The following is a 10,000-nucleotide window of genomic DNA, read 5'->3' as shown; positions in this document are numbered from 1 at the left end:
GCGGGCCCCGGGGTAGACCTGGTTGTCCTAGAGCACTGGGTAGACCAGGTGTCGCGGGCCCCGGGGTAGACCTGGTGTCCCGTTCCCCGGGGTAGACCTGGTGTCAGAGGGCCCCGGGGTAGACCTGGTGTCCCAGGGCCCGGGGTAGACCTGGTGTCCCGTTCCCCGGGGTAGACCTGGTGTCCCGTTCCCCGGGGTAGACCTGGTGTCGCGGGCTCCGGGGTAGACCTGGTGTCCCAGGGCCCGGGGTAGACCTGGTGTCCCGTTCCCCGGGGTAGACCTGGTGTCCCGTTCCCCGGGGTAGACCTGGTGTCCCGTTCCCCGGGGTAGACCTGGTGTCCGAGGGCCCTGGGTAGACCTGGTGTCCCGTTCCCCGGGGTAGACCTGGTGTCCCGGGCCCCGGGGTAGACCTGGTGTCCCGTTCCCCGGGGTAGACCTGGTGTCAGAGGGCCCCGGGGTAGACCTGGTGTCCCAGGGCCCGGGGTAGACCTGGTGTCCCGTTCCCCGGGGTAGACCTGGTGTCCCGAGGGCCCTGGGTAGACCTGGTGTCCCGTTCCCCGGGGTAGACCTGGTGTCCCGTTCCCCGGGGTAGACCTGGTGTCAGAGGGCCCCGGGGTAGACCTGTTGTCCCAGGGCCCGGGGTAGACCTGGTGTCCCGGGCGCCAGGGTAGACCTGGTGTCCGAGGGCCCTGGGTAGACCTGGTGTCCGAGGGCCCTGGGTAGACCTGGTGTCCCAGGGCCCGGGGTAGACCTGGTGTCCCGGGGCCCGGGGTAGACCTGGTGTCCCAGGGCCCGGGGTAGACCTGGTGTCCCGTTCCCCGGGGTAGACCTGGTGTCCTGGGACCATGGGTAGACCTGGTGTCCCGTTCCCCGGGGTAGACCTGGTGTCCCGGGGCCCGGGGTAGACCTGGTGTCCCGGGCCCCGGGGTAGACCTGGTGTCCCGTTCCCCGGGGTAGACCTGGTGTCCCAGGGCCCGGGGTAGACCTGGTGTCCCGGGGCCCGGGGTAGACCTGGTGTCCCGTTCCCCGGGGTAGACCTGGTGTCGCGGGCCCCGGGGTAGACCTGTTGTCCTAGAGCACTGGGTAGACCAGGTGTCGCGGGCCCCGGGGTAGACCTGGTGTCCCGTTCCCCGAGGTAGACCTGGTGTCGCGGGCCCCGGGGTAGACCTGGTGTCCGGGGACCATGGGTAGACCTGGTGTCCCGGGCCCCGGGGTAGACCTGGTGTCCCGTTCCCCGGGGTAGACCTGGTGTCAGAGGGCCCCGGGGTAGACCTGTTGTCCCAGGGCCCGGGGTAGACCTGGTGTCCCGGGCGCCAGGATAGACCTGGTGTCCGAGGGCCCTGGGTAGACCTGGTGTCCGAGGGCCCTGGGTAGACCTGGTGTCCCAGGGCCCGGGGTAGACCTGGTGTCCCGGGGCCCGGGGTAGACCTGGTGTCCCAGGGCCCGGGGTAGACCTGGTGTCCCGTTCCCCGGGGTAGACCTGGTGTCCTGGGACCATGGGTAGACCTGGTGTCCCGTTCCCCGGGGTAGACCTGGTGTCCCGTTCCCCGGGGTAGACCTGGTGTCCCGGGCCCCGGGGTAGACCTGGTGTCCCGTTCCCCGGGGTAGACCTGGTGTCAGAGGGCCCCGGGGTAGACCTGTTGTCCCAGGGCCCGGGGTAGACCTGGTGTCCCGTTCCCCGGGGTAGACCTGGTGTCCGAGGGCCCTGGGTAGACCTGGTGTCCCGTTCCCCGGGGTAGACCTGGTGTCCCGGGCCCCGGGGTAGACCTGGTGTCCCAGGGCCCGGGGTAGACCTGGTGTCCCGTTCCCCGGGGTAGACCTGGTGTCCTGGGACCATGGGTAGACCTGGTGTCCCGTTCCCCGGGGTAGTCCCGTTCCCCGGGGTAGACCTGGTGTCCCGGGCCCCGGGGTAGACCTGGTGTCCCGTTCCCCGGGGTAGACCTGGTGTCAGAGGGCCCCGGGGTAGACCTGTTGTCCCAGGGCCCGGGGTAGACCTGGTGTCCCGTTCCCCGGGGTAGACCTGGTGTCCGAGGGCCCTGGGTAGACCTGGTGTCCCGTTCCCCGGGGTAGACCTGGTGTCCCGGGCCCCGGGGTAGACCTGGTGTCCCGTTCCCCGGGGTAGACCTGGTGTCAGAGGGCCCCGGGGTAGACCTGGTGTCCCAGGGCCCGGGGTAGACCTGGTGTCCCGTTCCCCGGGGTAGACCTGGTGTCCCGAGGGCCCTGGGTAGACCTGGTGTCCCGTTCCCCGGGGTAGACCTGGTGTCCCGTTCCCCGGGGTAGACCTGGTGTCAGAGGGCCCCGGGGTAGACCTGTTGTCCCAGGGCCCGGGGTAGACCTGGTGTCCCGGGCGCCAGGGTAGACCTGGTGTCCGAGGGCCCTGGGTAGACCTGGTGTCCGAGGGCCCTGGGTAGACCTGGTGTCCCGGGGCCCGGGGTAGACCTGGTGTCCCAGGGCCCGGGGTAGACCTGGTGTCCCGTTCCCCGGGGTAGACCTGGTGTCCGAGGGCCCTGGGTAGACCTGGTGTCCCAGGGCCCGGGGTAGACCTGGTGTCCCGTTCCCCGGGGTAGACCTGGTGTCCGAGGGCCCTGGGTAGACCTGGTGTCGCGGGCCCCGGGGTAGACCTGTTGTCCTAGAGCACTGGGTAGACCAGGTGTCGCGGGCCCCGGGGTAGACCTGGTGTCCCAGGGCCCGGGGTAGACCTGGTGTCCCGTTCCCCGGGGTAGACCTGGTGTCCTGGGACCATGGGTAGACCTGGTGTCGCGGGCCCCGGGGTAGACCTGTTGTCCCAGGGCCCGGGGTAGACCTGGTGTCCCGGGCGCCAGGGTAGACCTGGTTTCCGAGGGCCCTGGGTAGACCTGGTGTCCCGTTCCCCGGGGTAGACCTGGTGTCCTGGGACCATGGGTAGACCTGGTGTCCCGTTCCCCGGGGTAGACCTGGTGTCCCGGGGCCCGGGGTAGACCTGGTGTCCCGGGCCCCGGGGTAGACCTGGTGTCCCGTTCCCCGGGGTAGACCTGGTGTCAGAGGGCCCCGGGGTAGACCTGTTGTCCCAGGGCCCGGGGTAGACCTGGTGTCCCGTTCCCCGGGGTAGACCTGGTGTCCGAGGGCCCTGGGTAGACCTGGTGTCCCGTTCCCCGGGGTAGACCTGGTGTCCCGTTCCCCGGGGTAGACCTGGTGTCAGAGGGCCCCGGGGTAGACCTGTTGTCCCAGGGCACGGGGTAGACCTGGTGTCCCGGGCGCCAGGGTAGACCTGGTGTCCGAGGGCCCTGGGTAGACCTGGTGTCCGAGGGCCCTGGGTAGACCTGGTGTCCCAGGGCCCGGGGTAGACCTGGTGTCCCGGGGCCCGGGGTAGACCTGGTGTCCCAGGGCCCGGGGTAGACCTGGTGTCCCGTTCCCCGGGGTAGACCTGGTGTCCTGGGACCATGGGTAGACCTGGTGTCCCGTTCCCCGGGGTAGACCTGGTGTCCCGTTCCCCGGGGTAGACCTGGTGTCCCGGGCCCCGGGGTAGACCTGGTGTCCCGTTCCCCGGGGTAGACCTGGTGTCAGAGGGCCCCGGGGTAGACCTGTTGTCCCAGGGCCCGGGGTAGACCTGGTGTCCCGTTCCCCGGGGTAGACCTGGTGTCCGAGGGCCCTGGGTAGACCTGGTGTCCCGTTCCCCGGGGTAGACCTGGCGTCCCGGGCCCCGGGGTAGACCTGGTGTCCCGTTCCCCGGGGTAGACCTGGTGTCAGAGGGCCCCGGGGTAGACCTGTTGTCCCAGGGCCCGGGGTAGACCTGGTGTCCCGTTCCCCGGGGTAGACCTGGTGTCCGAGGGCCCTGGGTAGACCTGGTGTCCCAGGGCCCGGGGTAGACCTGGTGTCCCGTTCCCCGGGGTAGACCTGGTGTCCGAGGGCCCTGGGTAGACCTGGTGTCGCGGGCCCCGGGGTAGACCTGTTGTCCTAGAGCACTGGGTAGACCAGGTGTCGCGGGCCCCGGGGTAGACCTGGTGTCCCAGGGCCCGGGGTAGACCTGGTGTCCCGTTCCCCGGGGTAGACCTGGTGTCCTGGGACCATGGGTAGACCTGGTGTCGCGGGCCCCGGGGTAGACCTGGTGTCCCAGGACCATGGGTAGACCTGGTGTCCCAGGGCCCGGGGTAGACCTGGTGTCCCGTTCCCCGGGGTAGACCTGGTGTCCTGGGACCATGGGTAGACCTGGTGTCCCGGGCCCCGGGGTAGGCCCTGGGACACCAGGTCTACCCCGGGGAACGGGACAGCAGGTCTACCCCGAGTCCCGGGACAACAGGTCTACCCGGCGCTCGAGGACACCGGGTCTACCCCGGCGCCCGGGACACCAGGTCTACCCCGGTCCCTGGGACACCAGGTCTACCCGGCGCTCGAGGACACCAGGTCTACCCCGGAGCCCGGGACACCAGGTCTACCCCGGCCCCCGGGACACCAGGTCTACCCCCGAGCCCGGGACACCAGGTCTACCCCGGCCCCTGGGACACCAGGTCTACCCCGGCCCCTGGGACACCAGGTCTACCCCGGAGCCCGGGACACCAGGTCTACCCCGGCCCCTGGGACACCAGGTCTACCCCGGAGCCCGGGACACCAGGTCTACCCCGGTCCCCGGGACACCAGGTCTACCCAGCGCTCTAGGACAACAGGTCTACCCCGGCGCCCGGGACACCAGGTCTACCCAGGGCTCTAGGACAACAGGTCTACCCCGGCGCCCGGGATACCAGGTCTACCCAGGGCTCTAGGACAACAGGTCTACCCCGCTTCTGGCCCCTGGGACACCAGGTCTACCCCGTCTTGTGCCGAAGACACCAGGTCTACCCCGGAGCCCGGGACACCAGGTCTACCCCGGCGCCCGGGACACCAGGTCTACCCCGGAGCCCGGGACACCAGGTCTACCCCGGCCCCCGGGACACCAGGTCTACCCCGGAGCCCGGGACACCAGGTCTACCCCGGCGCCCGGGACACCAGGTCTACCCCGTCTTGTGCCGAAGACACCAGGTCTACCCCGGAGCCCGGGACACCAGGTCTACCCCGGCGCCCGGGACACCAGGTCTACCCCGGAGCCCCGGACACCAGGTCTACCCCGGCCCCCGGGACACCAGGTCTACCCCGGAGCCCGGGACACCAGGTCTACCCCGGCGCCCGGGACACCAGGTCTACCCCGGAGCCCCGGACACCAGGTCTACCCCGGCCCCCGGGACACCAGGTCTACCCCGGAGCCCCGGACACCAGGTCTACCCCGGCCCCCGGGACACCAGGTCTACCCCGGAGACCCGGACACCAGGTCTACCCCGGCGCCCGGGACACCAGGTCTACCCCGGCGCCCGGGACACCAGGTCTACCCCGGAGCCCCGGACACCAGGTCTACCCCGGAGCCCGGGACACCAGGTCTACCCCGGAGACCCGGACACCAGGTCTACCCCGGCGCCCGGGACACCAGGTCTACCCCGGAGCCCCGGACACCAGGTCTACCCCGGCCCCCGGGACACCAGGTCTACCCCGGAGACCCGGACACCAGGTCTACCCCGGCGCCCGGGACACCAGGTCTACCCCGGAGCCCGGGACACCAGGTCTACCCCGGCGCCCGGGACACCAGGTCTACCCCGGAGCCCCGGACACCAGGTCTACCCCGGCCCCCGGGACACCAGGTCTACCCCGGAGACCCGGACACCAGGTCTACCCCGGCCCCCGGGACACCAGGTCTACCCCGGGCTCTAGGACAACAGGTCTACCCCGCTTCTGGCCGGAGACACCAGGTCTACCCCGTCTTGTGCCGCAGACACCAGGTCTACCCCGTCTCGGGCCGGGGACACCAGGTCTACCCCGTCTCTGGCCGCGGACAGCCGGTCTACCCCGTCTCGGTCCGGGGACACCAGGTCTGCTGGCTCTCGGGCCGGGGACACCAGGTCTTCTCCGGATCTGGCGGGACACCAGGTCTACCCCGGTCCCTGGGACACCAGGTCTACCCCGGCGCCCGGGACACCAGGTCTACCCCGGAGCCCGGGACACCAGGTCTACCCCGGCGCCCGGGACACCAGGTCTACCCCGGAGCCCGGGACACCAGGTCTACCCCGGCGCCCGGGACACCAGGTCTACCCCGGAGCCCGGGACACCAGGTCTACCCCGGCGCCCGGGACACCAGGTCTACCCCGGAGCCCCGGACACCAGGTCTACCCCGGCGCCCGGGACACCAGGTCTACCCCGGAGACCCGGACACCAGGTCTACCCCGGCGCCCGGGACACCAGGTCTACCCCGGAGCCCCGGACACCAGGTCTACCCCGGCCCCCGGGACACCAGGTCTACCCCGGCGCCCGGGACACCAGGTCTACCCCGGAGCCCGGGACACCAGGTCTACCCCGGCGCCCGGGACACCAGGTCTACCCCGGAGCCCCGGACACCAGGTCTACCCCGGCCCCCGGGACACCAGGTCTACCCCGGAGACCCGGACACCAGGTCTACCCCGGCCCCCGGGACACCAGGTCTACCCCGGGCTCTAGGACAACAGGTCTACCCCGCTTCTGGCCGGAGACACCAGGTCTACCCCGTCTTGTGCCGCAGACACCAGGTCTACCCCGTCTCGGGCCGGGGACACCAGGTCTACCCCGTCTCTGGCCGCGGACAGCCGGTCTACCCCGTCTCGGTCCGGGGACACCAGGTCTGCTGGCTCTCGGGCCGGGGACACCAGGTCTTCTCCGGATCTGGCGGGACACCAGGTCTACCCCGGTCCCTGGGACACCAGGTCTACCCCGGCGCCCGGGACACCAGGTCTACCCCGGAGCCCGGGACACCAGGTCTACCCCGGCGCCCGGGACACCAGGTCTACCCCGGAGCCCGGGACACCAGGTCTACCCCGGCGCCCGGGACACCAGGTCTACCCCGGAGCCCGGGACACCAGGTCTACCCCGGCGCCCGGGACACCAGGTCTACCCCGGAGACCCGGACACCAGGTCTACCCCGGCCCCCGGGACACCAGGTCTACCCCGGAGACCCGGACACCAGGTCTACCCCGGCGCCCGGGACACCAGGTCTACCCCGGCGCCCGGGACACCAGGTCTACCCCGGAGCCCCGGACACCAGGTCTACCCCGGCCCCCGGGACACCAGGTCTACCCCGGAGACCCGGACACCAGGTCTACCCCGGCCCCCGGGACACCAGGTCTACCCCGGAGCCCGGGACACCAGGTCTACCCCGGCCCCTGGGACACCAGGTCTACCCCGGCCCCTGGGACACCAGGTCTACCTCGCGCCGGCGGGACTTAGTCAAATAGCGGCGGGTGCCGGGTAGACCTGTTGTCTCGGCCGGCTGCGGAAGTTCACCAAGGGGTCGCTGTTGTCGGCTGCCTCCGGCTACCTCATCGTAGGCTGCGGCCTGAGGCGGCGCCCCTTCCCGGTCGATCTCCCTCGGTCCTCTTGGAGGCCTCGGCGGCTTGGGACTTATCTGCCCGTATTATGGGAGCGAGGTGACGGGCCGCATCCCCGTAGGTTGGCTGAGGCTGTGCCTACGTTTCAGGCGGAGAGGAGCAGCCGCACTCAGGTGGCCGGCAAAGGGAAAAAGCCAGTGTTCCGCCTAGCCGGGGCGAGTCTCCTTGTGGCTCGGCTCCGGCTCCCGTCCCTCCCGGGGAAGTTGGCACAGTGAGAGCGAGGCCGAGAGAGAAGGGCTGAGAAAAGACGGACCGGATCCCCCCGAGAGACCGAGAGAGAAGGGCTGCGAGCGGAGGGGCCGGTTCCCCCGGGAGGCCGAGAGATAGAGAGAAGGGGCCGGATTCCCCCCGGGATGCCGAGAGAGAAGGGCTGCCGAGCGGAGGGGCCGGATTCCCCCCGGGATGCCGAGAGAGAAGGGCTGCCGAGCGGAGGGGGCCGGTTTCCCCCGGGATGCCGAGAGAGAAGGGCTGCCAGCGGGGAGGGGCCGGTTTCCCCCGGGATGCCGAGAGAGAAGGGCTGCCGAGCGGAGGGGCCGGATCTCCCCCCGGGATGCCGAGAGAGAAGGGCTGCCGAGCGGAGGGGCCGGATCTCCCCCCGGGATGCCGAGAGAGAAGGGCTGCCGAGCGGAGGGGCCGGATCTCCCCCCGGGATGCCGAGAGAGAAGGGCTGCCGAGCGGAGGGGCCGGATCTCCCCCCGGGATGCCGAGAGAGAAGGGCTGCCGAGCGGAGGGGCCGGATCTCCCCCCGGGATGCCGAGAGAGAAGGGCTGCCGAGCGGAGGGGCCGGTTTCCCCCCGGGATGCCGAGAGAGAAGGGCTGCCGAGCGGAGGGGCCGGATCTCCCCCCGGGATGCCGAGAGAGAAGGGCTGCCGAGCGGAGGGGCCGGATCCCCCCGGGATGCCGAGAGAGAAGGGCTGTGAAAGGCGATTCGAGAGAGCCGCTTGGCGGGCGAGGCGGCGGCGCCTCGTCCCTTTTGTGCCTGGCCTTAAGCCGGGGCCCACTCGGCGGGCACTGTTTCGGGCCGTCCGCCCGCCCGGTGAAGCTGCGGAGCCGGGGTCGGGGCGCCCCGTCCCCGGGCCGCCTCGTTGAAGCCGTCCCCCTTCCTCGGCCTTAAGCCGGGGACCCGCGTTGGCGGGCGGAGTTTTTCGGAGTTGACGGACCCGGCACCCGACAGAGAGAGAGAGAGAGAGAGAGATTCCGAGAGCCCCCCGGACCTTTCCCGGGCGAGGCGGCGGCGCCTCGTCCACCTCGGTCGTGGGCGCATCGACCGAGCCCCTTGGGCCGGGCGGGCTGGGTTGCCACGCGGGTCCGCGTTTTTTCTTTTTTTTCCGCGGTTTAGGCGCGCCGGTGCGCGGGCAGAGAGTGGGGGCGCCCGCCCGGCCTCCGCGGATTTTTCTCTGGCGGCCTTAAGCCGCGGCACCGAGGAGCCGTTGCGACGAAGGCGCGCGCGGGCCACGTCGGCGAGAGAGAAGGGAGCGAGCGGGATGTCTGGGGCTCCGTGGGGGAGTGAGACTCGTAACTCGCCCCCGCGGGTGCCTCCGGCGTCCCGGGCCCGCGGCCCCCGTGGCTAGCACGGGTCGCTGCGAACGCCGCCTCCATGTGCCTTTTTGTCGTGCCGTTCCTCCGGCTATTTTTTTTCCGGAAAGGGAAAGCCGGCCGCCGGCGGCGCGCGGTCCGGTGGCACGTATTTCTCGCACGCTCGGCCGGGTTCCCCGGGCCGGAAGGGGAAGCCGAGTCCCCCCGGCCTGGCGGGCCAGCCCAGTCCCAGTCCTGCCGTTGCCTAGCCGAGAAGGGAATCCGTTGGCGCCCGCGGGCGGGCGGGCGGGTGGCGGCACCCCCCGCGCTCCTCCTCTGCCGCGAGCGCTCCGCAGGCGGGGCTGGGCGGCCGTCGCCCCGTTGTCCCAGGACCGTGGCCGTGGGGGGGCCGTCGTCGTCGCCGTCGTCGGCGCGGCTCCTTCCTCGGCCGCACTCGATCGATGAGGCTTTTCGGGTGGCGTCGGAGAGGGCCCCCGGCCGGCCGGCTCTCCTTCCGGGGCTTCTCTGTCGCGGGGAAGTCACGGCGGGGGTGTCCGCTGCTCGGGCAGGGCGGTCTCCTTTTCCAGTTCGCTTCCCGTCGCAGGCGAGGTGTCGCCCCTCCCGCTGCCGGGGAGGGCGGCTTTACCGACCCCAGCTGTGTGACGGCCGCGTGGCCCCGCTAGCCTACAGGTGTCCTTCGAAAACCACGCGAGGTGCCGGTGCCGGCCCCGGTCCGGGTTAGCGCCCCGTGGGTGCCGGCCGCGAGCAGCGCCGGGCGGCGGTGCGGTTGGAGCTGAGCCGCGGGTCATGGATGGCGAGAGAGAAGAGAGGGCGAAAACGACCCGAGAACCGATGGGGCGCGGACGGGGGAGCAGAGCCCGATCCGCGCGCTCCTTTGCCGTTCCGCCGCCTGCTGCAGAGCGAGCCGCCCCGGCCGAAAAGGGGGCCTCGGTGTCCGGGCCGCGCCCGCCTCGTCGGGTCGCTGTCTCCTCTAGCACGTCCGGTGCTTTCCGCGCGGCCCGGTGGGGGGACGCGTCGGACGGGGTTCGCTCCCCGCGAGCGGGCCCCGC

Source organism: Zonotrichia albicollis, unplaced genomic scaffold, assembly GCF_047830755.1.
Source record: "Zonotrichia albicollis isolate bZonAlb1 unplaced genomic scaffold, bZonAlb1.hap1 Scaffold_122, whole genome shotgun sequence".
Classification (NCBI taxonomy): domain Eukaryota; kingdom Metazoa; phylum Chordata; class Aves; order Passeriformes; family Passerellidae; genus Zonotrichia; species Zonotrichia albicollis.
Note: the sequence above shows the minus strand (reverse complement) of the source record.